Source organism: Balaenoptera physalus (assembly GCF_965194825.1).
Source record: "Balaenoptera physalus genome assembly, chromosome: 14".
Taxonomy (NCBI): domain Eukaryota; kingdom Metazoa; phylum Chordata; class Mammalia; order Artiodactyla; family Balaenopteridae; genus Balaenoptera; species Balaenoptera physalus.
In genome coordinates, this window is record NC_138893.1 from 30,968,179 (window position 1) to 30,977,078 (window position 8,900).

The 8,900-nt window shown below is 43.0% G+C and overlaps 1 long non-coding RNA gene across 1 annotated transcript; it reads right to left on the reverse strand.

Annotated features, from left to right (window-relative positions):
- Positions 1-3,356: 3,356 nt before the first annotated feature.
- LOC309642451 lies at positions 3,357-5,865 on the reverse strand. The gene is made up of 2 exons (XR_014253217.1): positions 4,858-5,865; positions 3,357-3,775 (listed from the first exon to the last, which is right to left on the reverse strand). It is a non-coding gene; the product is annotated as an uncharacterized lncRNA (long non-coding RNA).
- Between the last annotated feature and the right edge of the window lie 3,035 nt (positions 5,866-8,900).

An 8,900-nucleotide genomic window follows, 5' to 3' on the forward strand; every position in this document is an offset into this window, starting at 1 on the left:
TGTGGGATCCTCCCAGACCAGGGCTCGAACCCATGTCCCCTGCACTAGCAGGCAGACTCTCAACCACTGCGCCACCAGGGAAGCCCGATCATATGGTTTTTATTCTTCAATTTGTTAATATGGTGTACCACATTGATTGATTTGCGTATATTGAAGAATCCTTGCATCCCTGGGATAAATCCCACTTGATCGTGGTGTATGATCCTTTTAATGTGTTGTTGGATTCTGTTTGCTAGTATTTTGTTGAGGATTTTTGCATCTATATTCATCAGTGATATTGGTCTGTAATTTTCTTTTTTTTGTAGTGTCTTTGTCTGGTTTTGGTATCAGGGTGATGGTGGCCTCATAGAAAGAGTTTGGGAGTGTTCCTTCCACTGCAATTTTTTGGAAGAGTTTGAGAAGGATGGGTGTTAGCTCTTCTCTAAATGTTTGATAGAATTCACCTGTGAAGCCATCTGGTCCTGGACTTTTGTTTGTTTGAAGATTTTTAATCACAGTTTCAATTTCATTACTTGTGATTGGTCTGTTCATATTTTCTGTTTCTTCTTGGTTCAGTCTTGGAAGGTTATACCTTTCTAAGAATTTGTCCATTTCTTCCAGGTTGTCCATTTTATTGGCATAAAGTTGCTTGTAGTAGTCTCTTAGGATGCTTTGTATTTCTGCGGTGTCTGTTGTAACTTCTCCTTTTTCATTTCTGATTTTATTGATTTGAGTCCTCTCCCTCTTTTTCTTGATGAGTCTGGCTAATGGCTTATCAATTTTGTTTATCTTCTCAAAGAACCAACTTTTAGTTTTATTGATCTTTGCTATTGTTTTCTTTGTTTCGATTTCATTTATTTCTACTCTGATCTTTATGATTTCTTTACTTCTGCTAACTTTGGGTTTTGTTTGTTCTTCTTTCTCTAGTTTCTTTAGGTGTAAGGTTAGATTGTTTACTTGAGATTTTTCTTGTTTCTTTAGGTAGGCTTGTATAGCTATAAACTTCCCTCTTAGAACTGCTTTTGCTGCATTCCATAGGTTTTGGGTCGTCGTGTTTTCATTATCATTTGTCTCTAGGTATTTTCTGATTTCCTCTTTGATTTCTTCAGTGATCTCTTGGTTATTTAGTAACGTATTGTTTAGCCTCCATGTGTTTGTCTTTTTTACGTTTTTTTCCCTGTAATTCATTTCTAATCTCATAGCGTTGTGGTCAGAAAAGATGCTTGATATGATTTCAATTTTCTTAAATTTACTGAGGCTTGATTTGTGACCCAGGATGTGATCTATCCTGGAGAATGTTCCATGCGCACTTGAGAAGAACGTGTAATCTGCTGTTTTTGGATGGAATGTCCTATATATATCAATTAAATCTATCTGGTCTATTGTGTCATTTAAAGCTTCTGTTTCCTTATTTATTTTCATTTTGGATGATCTGTCCATTGGTGTAAGTGAGGTGTTAAAGTCCCCCACTATTATTGTGTTACTGTCGATTTCCTCTTTTATAGCTGTTAGCAGTTGCCTTATGTATTGAGGTGCTCCTATGTTGGGTGCATATATATTTATAATTGTTATATCTTCTTCTTGGATTGATCCCTGGATCATTATGTAGTGTCCTTCCTTGTCTCTTGTAACATTCTTTATTTTAAAGTCTATTTTATCTGATATGAGTATAGCTACTCCAGCTTTCTTTTGATTTCCATTTGCATGGAATATCTTTTTCCATCCCCTCACTTTCAGTCTGTACGTGTCCCTAGGTCTAAAGTGGGTCTCTTGTAGACAGCATATATATGGGTCTTGTTTTTGTATCCATTCAGCCAGTCTATGTCTTTTGGTTGGGGCATTTAATCCATTCACGTTTAAGGTAATTATCGATATGTATGTTCCTATGACCATTTTCTTAATTGTTTTGGGTTTGTTTTTGTAGGTCCTTTTCTTCTCTTGTGTTTCCCACTTAGAGAAGTTCCTTTAGCATTTGTTGTAGAGCTGGTTTGGTGGTGCTGAATTCTCTTAGCTTTTGCTTGTCTGTAAAGCTTTTGATTTCTCCATCAAATCTAAATGAGATCCTTGCCGGGTAGAGTAATCTTGGTTGTAGGTTCTTCCCTTTCATCACTTTAAGTATATCATGCCACTCCCTCTGGCTTGTAGAGTTTCTGCTGAGAAATCAGCTGTTAACCTTATGGGAGTTCCCTTGTATGTTATTTGTCGTTTTTCCCTTGCTGCTTTCAATAATTTTTCTTTGTCTTTAATTTTTGCCATTTTGATTACTATGTGTCTCGGCGTGTTTCTCCTTGGGTTTATTCTGTATGGGACTCTCTGCGCTTCCTGGACTTGGGTGGCTATTTCCTTTCCCATGTTAGGGAAGTTTTCGACTATAATCTCTTCAAATATTTTCTCTGGTCCTTTCTCTCTCTCTTCTCCTTCTGGGACCCCTATAATGCGAATGTTGTTGTGTTTAATGTTGTCCCAGAGGTCTCTTAGGCTGTCTTCATTTCTTTTCATTCTTTTTTCTTTATTCTGTTCCTCAGCAGTGAATTCCACCATTCTGTCTTCCAGGTCACTTATCCGTTCTTCTGCCTCAGTTATTCTGCTATTGATTCCTTCTAGTGTAGTTTTCATTTCAGTTATTGTATTGGTCATCTCTGTTTGTTTGTTCTTTAATTCTTCTAGGTCTTTGTTAATCATTTCTTGCATCTTCTCAATCTTTGCCTCCATTCTTATTCTGAGGTCCTGGATCATCTTCACTATTATTATTCTGAATTCTTTTTCTGGAAGGTTGCCTATCTCCACTTCATTTAGTTGTTTTTCTGGGGTTTTTTCTTGTTCCTTCATCTGGTACATAGCCCTCTGCCTTTTCATCTTCTCTATCTTTCTGTAACTGTGGTTTTTGGTCCACAGGCTGCAGGATTGTAGTTTTTCTTGCTTCTGCTGTCTGCCCTCTGGTGGTTGAGGCTATCTAAGAGGCTTGATGGGAGGCTCTGGTCGAGATAAGCCATTTTTAATAAATTTATCCAGACTGCCAAATATTTGAGAGCTCCCACACCTCTCTGCACCCTTCATTTGTTCAGAACACAGTTTACTAATTACTCCCCAGTAAGTACTAGTTACTGACATGATGGATGTGCCATGATGCAAAAAGCCTGGCTGCCACCCAAACACCCAAACACCACATGCTGCTTTTGCTGTTATGAGAGGTCATTGGAGGCCACAGCTCCTATGGATCAGCCGACAGTTGAGGAGCAGGGAAGGCAGCTTTAACACACTTCCAGGCCCCCAGCCTCCTGCTACCCTCCTCCATTCTCTCTCCTTCTTTCCTAAGGGTAGCCCTCCCACATCGGCAGCCTATGAGTCATCTCTGAAGCCATTTGAAAACACTAGAATTTACATTACAATTTCTTTTAAAATGTTTTAATTTTTTATGGGAGTAGAGTTGATTAACAATGTTGTGTTAGTTTATTACAGTTTGTGATGTGCTACCTGAGAAGGAGGTAAGGATGGCCTCTGTTGCAAATGACCACTCTCACGGCATCACATCTGGGTCCCGGGAAGGGCAGCTCCAGGGTGTCCTGGCTTTTCCAAGGGGACCCTGTCGGGGGCATATCGTGCACCTTGATTTTTTTTCTATGTAAATATCTGCAAGGAATGTCTTCCCCAATCTCTTCCTTCAGGGAGCTCAAAGAGCTGGTTGATGCAGTGGAAAAACCCCCACATCCGGTAGTCGCAGTTATTTAAGTCTGTCTGGAAATGCTTGGCCTCAGGAATTCATTCCAGCCAACTTTAATATGCACACTCCAAGCACCTGTCAATGCACAACTCAGATAACAAGAGAAATTATGGGGCAGATGACATCGCTTCCAGCTGGAGCTCTGGCTAAACACTGAGTAGTAAATTAGCTTGCTAGCTAAAGATTTTAACTTGAACTAACTGGCTCTGTAATAATCGTAAGTGAGGCCATGACCTAAATGTAGTCTCTAAAGTCCCCTCCTCGCTTTGTTTGTGGTATGTGTGCTGCGTGTGATGTGTGGAGCGTGTAAGGGAGGTGTATGTGTAATGTGTGTGTATGGTTTGTGTGTAGAGTGTAGGGGTGTGTCTGATGCAGGGGTGTGTGTGTGATGTGTGTGTATGTGTGGTTTGTGTATGGCGGGGGGTGTGAGGTGTGGCAACTGTCAGCAGTTTGCTTTTCCATTAGGCAAATCCTGGCTGGGCTTTGCCATCTGAGTTCCATCTGCCTTGGATTTTAGCCTCAGCTCACATATCATCCATCTTAGTTTTCAATGCTATTGTGACTGGTTGTCTTCGTCTAAATTTCGTGGGTTTTTTAAGGGAGAGGTTTGGGAATGCTGTTTAAGGAACTGTAGCCAGATGCCACTTTTCAGTCTGGGAATTTAAAGGTTCTTTTGTTACTCATCCCACCTTTTCAATCAAAGTTTGACACTTCCCAGGAGCTCCTGACACTCTATGTGACAAGATCTTGGCTAAGTGGCTTTTGGTTGGGACCCCTGCCTGGACCAAGAGTGGTCTGGGCCCTGGAGGAAATGGAAGCCAGTGCGGGAGAGTGCAGGGGTCTGTGTGTGAAAATCTCCACCAGCCTGCCGGCTTCCAAGTAGCCCAGCCAAGCCCTTCACCCACCATCAGCTCTGAAGTACAGACATCACCAGTCTTCAGTGATACTTGATTGATTCACTCCACCAGGAAGCCTGGAGCTGGGTTTCCACTAGTCTCTTTAATTGGAACCTACTCAGGACAGTTATTGGAGGGGATGGAGCTGGCCAGGATCCCCCCACAGTCCCGCTGTAGGAAGCGCTGGGGAGCTGTCCGCGGTACTGACCGCACCTCCTCCCGTTACTGTTTCCCTGTTTCTGCTGGATCCCCACCACTCACCAAGCTTGCTGCCTGCTGGTTTAAAAAACTCTTGACCCTCATTCCTGGTACAAGCTTTGTCCTCTTTCAACCTCTGCCTGGACCACCTCTGCTCTGAACTGTGGGTTAGCTAGTCAGGCGGCCAATGCTGACCCAATCACTGACAAGGAGCCCCACACTGAAGGTAGAGTAAGGTTTTGGGAGTCACCTCGATGTTTATCAAATGCTACTCTGCCACTTCCTATCTGTGTGACCTTAAATAAGTTGCTTAGCTTTCTGACACTCTAGTTTCTTTATCTGAAAAACGGGAATAATAACACTGTTTTAAAGATTGAAATGAATAACAAATGTGAAAGAAACTGACATATACAGTGCTCAAAAAAGAGTAGAAAATCATTCAATATGCATTTCCTTCCTCTTTCCTGATCTTTTCCAAATTCTTAGAATGACCTTGGGCCAGTGTCCAAGTACTTCCCAGGGAAAAGGTGGAGGAGAAGCCCCACTGAGAGCTTTTCTTTTTGAGTATCAGGAACCAGATGTGCTTGCAGCTAGAGTACAGAGTTTAGGATCAGCCATGGAATTTCTGGGTAGTAGACATACTTGCTGTGTGGAAGAGCAGTTGAGGGCATTGTTTCATTATTAATTGATAACTCACTCTTTGATGTAGCAAACTGTCACTGAATGTCTGCTAAGAGCAAGGCACATTGATAGGCATTGCATTATGGTGTGGAAGCCCAGTTAATAAGCGGTGGTCTGTGCTTTAAGGAGATCACAACCTGCCAGTGATGACCAGAATTCATTGGGCATCTACAACATGCCCTTCTGACTTCTAAGTCTTCACAAGCATACTTATATCATTTGGCCTCATAGAATCCCTAGGAAGTCAGTACTCTTATTATCCCCCTGTATTAGTCAGCTCTGGCTACTGTAACAAAATACCACAGACTTCATGGCTTAAACAATAGAAATTTGTTCTCACAGTCCTGGAGGCTGGAGAGTCCAAGATAAAAATACCAGCTGAGGGCTTCCCTGGTGGCGCAGTGGTTGAGAATCTGCTTGCCAATGCAGGGAACACGGGTTCGAGCCCTGGTTTAGGAAGATCCCACATGCCGCGGAGCAACTGGGCCCGTGAGCCACAACTACTGAGCCTGCGCGTCTGGAGCCTGTGCTCTGCAACGGGAGAGGCCGCGATAGTGAGAGGCCCGCGCACCGCGATGAAGAGTGGCCCCCACTTGCCGCAGCTGGAGAAAGCCCTCGCACAGAAACGAAGACCCAACACAGCCAAAAATAATAAACTAAAAAAAAAAAAAACAAAAACAACCCAGCTGATTTGGTTCCTGGTGAGGGCCTGCTGCCTGGCTTGCGGACGGTTGTCTTCTTACTGTGTCTTCACATGGGAGAGAGAGAGTGAGCTAGCTAGCTCTCCTGTCTCTTCTTATAAGGGCACTAATCCTATCATGGGAGCCCCCATACTGACAACCTCATCTAAATTTAATTACTTCCTAAAGGTCCCACTTCCTAATAGCATCACATTAGTGGTAGAGGCTTCAACATATGAGTTTGGAGGGATATTCAAATATTCAGTCCATAACACTCCATTTCACAGAAAAAGAAACTGAGACATAAAGTAAAAGTATACCCAAAGTCCAGCCACTAACTGGTGAAGCCAGGATTTCAACACAGGTCTAACTACAAAGCTACTGAAATGATTTAAATAGCATGTTAATCTATAATTATAGTAGAGAACATATAACCTATATAGAAATAAACTGTGATGGAGTGATCTAAAAATAAAAATAGCAAGAACCCACTTAAATCTGACTTTCAGAGAAAGAGAAAGAGAGAGAGCGAGCGAGCAATGATTGATCATGGAAGTTCAAAAGAGAAGGATAAAATCTCTTCATAGAGCAATCATAGTAGGTTTCCTGGAAGAAGTCACATCTAAGCTGGCCTGTCAACTTATGTAGTTTGGGAGATAACACTTCCAAAATATTCCAGGCAAAGGAGGCACTCTGAGCCAAGGACAGGCCCTGAGGACGGTGCAGGAAGCAGGAGCAAAGCTCAGAATGGACATGAGAGCCTTGAAGACTTTGATGATGAGCTTGGCTCTACTAAGAAGGTGCTACAGAGGGAATTCCCTGGCGGTCCAGTGGTTAGGACTCAGTGCTTTCACTGCAGGGGTTCGGGTTCAATCCCTTGTTGGGGAACTAAGATCTTGCAAGCCTCAAGTTTGGGTGAAAGAAAGAAATAAAAAGAAAGAAAGAAAGAAAGGAAGAAAGGAAGAGGGGGAAGGAAGGAAGAGGGGGAAAGGAAGGACAGAAGGAAAGAAGGGGGAAGAAAGAAGGAAAGAAAGAAAGAAAGAGAGAAAGAAAGATGAAAGAAAGAAAGAAAGGAAAGAAAGAAAGAAAGAGAGAGAGAGGGAGGGAGGGAGAAAGAAAGAAAGAAAGAAAGAAAGAAAGAGAGAAAGAAAGAAAAAGAAAGAAAGAAAGAAAGAAAGAAAGAAAGAAAGAAAGAAAGAAAGAAAGAAAGAAAGAAAGAAAGAAAGAAAGAAAGAAAGAAAGAAAGAAAGAAAAAGAAAGAAAGAAAGGAAGGAAGGTAGGTGCTGGGGAGCTAGTGAGGTCGACTCTATACACATGCCCCAAATATTTGGTTTGAGGAATTTCTCTCATTGTTTCGCTAAGATCATAGGTGACTAGATCAAACTGTCCCCAAATTTCACTTTATTTAATATCCCAACTGCCCCTTTCCAACTCTTCAAGCTGCTGATCACCCCATAGGAGCTAGCTGGGGAAGAGAGAAAGCCTTCTTTCTGTCCCCTGACTCCTGTCTCCAACTGATGTGGCCTGGGCTCAGGGAACTATCTCAAACCACCACTGGCCTGGCCACTTCCCAGCCAGGGCAGGGCCCTGAACTGTGCCCCAGACCTGCCTCTCCTCTGGAGGTCAGTCCTCCAGGACAACCAGCCTGCTGGGGGCAATCAACCACTGTCTGTGCCCGGGTGAGGCATCAGGTGGAGAAAGTCCCCTGACCACCTAACAGAATTCAGAGCAAGGGGCAAGTCAGCTGAAGTCAGGCAAACATCTTAATTGGTGCCATCTAATGATATCACTAAACTAGCATTTGCTTACATTGTTAAATCTTCTATCTCCAATAAACTTTGTAAAATTATTCAGCCCAAACTCCTGACCTTCCTCAACCTCAGAAGCATGACCTCATTCTGATTGGGAAGATTCTTTCCCCATTTTCACAAACATGAGTTCAGGCAATGACTGGTTTGGGGTTTTACTTGGCTGTTTAAAAATGTATACAACTCAACAGCAAGTAAACAAAACTTTGTAAATGGACTTAAGTGCCTCTCGCCTGTCAAGATTCATCTTCTGATTCAACAGTGCATAACTTGAAATCCTTCTAAGTGGATCCCATTTAAACATTTAATAAAAAGGGGACTTAATGAGGTTATTTTTTCCCACTCTTGTCAAAGGCCTACAGATCATCACAGATAATATTTTGGGTTACTAATAAAACTCTCAGTTGGAAGTAGGTATGAAAGGGCAGTATCTTGACAAAGAAGATGAGAAAAATAGGGCTGATCTCCGTCAAGCACCAGGATGTTAAGGAAGCGGGCCCCTTGCAGGCGTGCTTACTCAGGGCCCCTCCTGAGACCTGTGTCCTGCAGGCCGCAGCCTCCTGCAGCTGAGTCATCCTTCTGATGTTGGGCACCAGGCGGGGGATGCATGGGAGGAAACGCAAGCAGTGACCCGTGAGCATCTCTGGGGATCATTCTTGCCCAAACTCGGGGAACAAAATCGGGGTGTTGCCAGCTCGCTGTCCTTACTGTTCCACAGGCATGTCCTTGGGACCTTGGGGGACAACCCCAAAGCTTCCTTCCTGAGGTGACAGTGTTGAGAGGAGTCTCTTCTGACTAGGTGGCTACATGATGTCGGCTGGGTCTCTGGGGACATCCACAGTGTCTGTTTCCCGGGCGGGGGTTGGGGGGTGGTGACTGCATTTTGCATCTGTCAGTTACACCAAATACACAATAGAATAGACAATACTATTCTATT